The sequence below is a fragment of the Pteropus vampyrus genome, unplaced genomic scaffold (genome assembly GCF_000151845.1).
Source record: "Pteropus vampyrus isolate Shadow unplaced genomic scaffold, Pvam_2.0 Scaffold488, whole genome shotgun sequence".
NCBI classification, from domain to species: domain Eukaryota; kingdom Metazoa; phylum Chordata; class Mammalia; order Chiroptera; family Pteropodidae; genus Pteropus; species Pteropus vampyrus.
The window spans coordinates 682,498-682,881 of record NW_011889269.1 but is presented as its reverse complement, the minus strand read 5'-3'; positions in this window follow the sequence as shown (position 1 = coordinate 682,881).

Here is a 384-nt window from a genome sequence, read left to right as displayed (position 1 = left end):
GGACTAGCTCCATCACCTCTCCATCACTCTTTTCAGCTACTGCTGCATGTGGCAATAACGTTCAACAAACTGTTAGTGATTTAAAGTGAACTGAATTAAGTTCTATTTAGAAGAAATTTCTGACCTCTTTAGATTCACTCTTTTCATCTTTTAAATTGCTTCAAACCGTTCTACATTATCCGTTTAAAATTAAATGGATACATTACTTTACCACCTCTGACTACCTTGTGGTATAAGAAAATGCCTTATTCAGGATTTGTCCAGCATGTGTCAGCCTCTTCAGAGATGTATTATGCCAGAAAATGTGAAAGGGGAAATAAATGACATAATGCTACACTAACCTCTTTATTATTCTCTTCACCCCTAAACCCTAGCCTTCTAAAT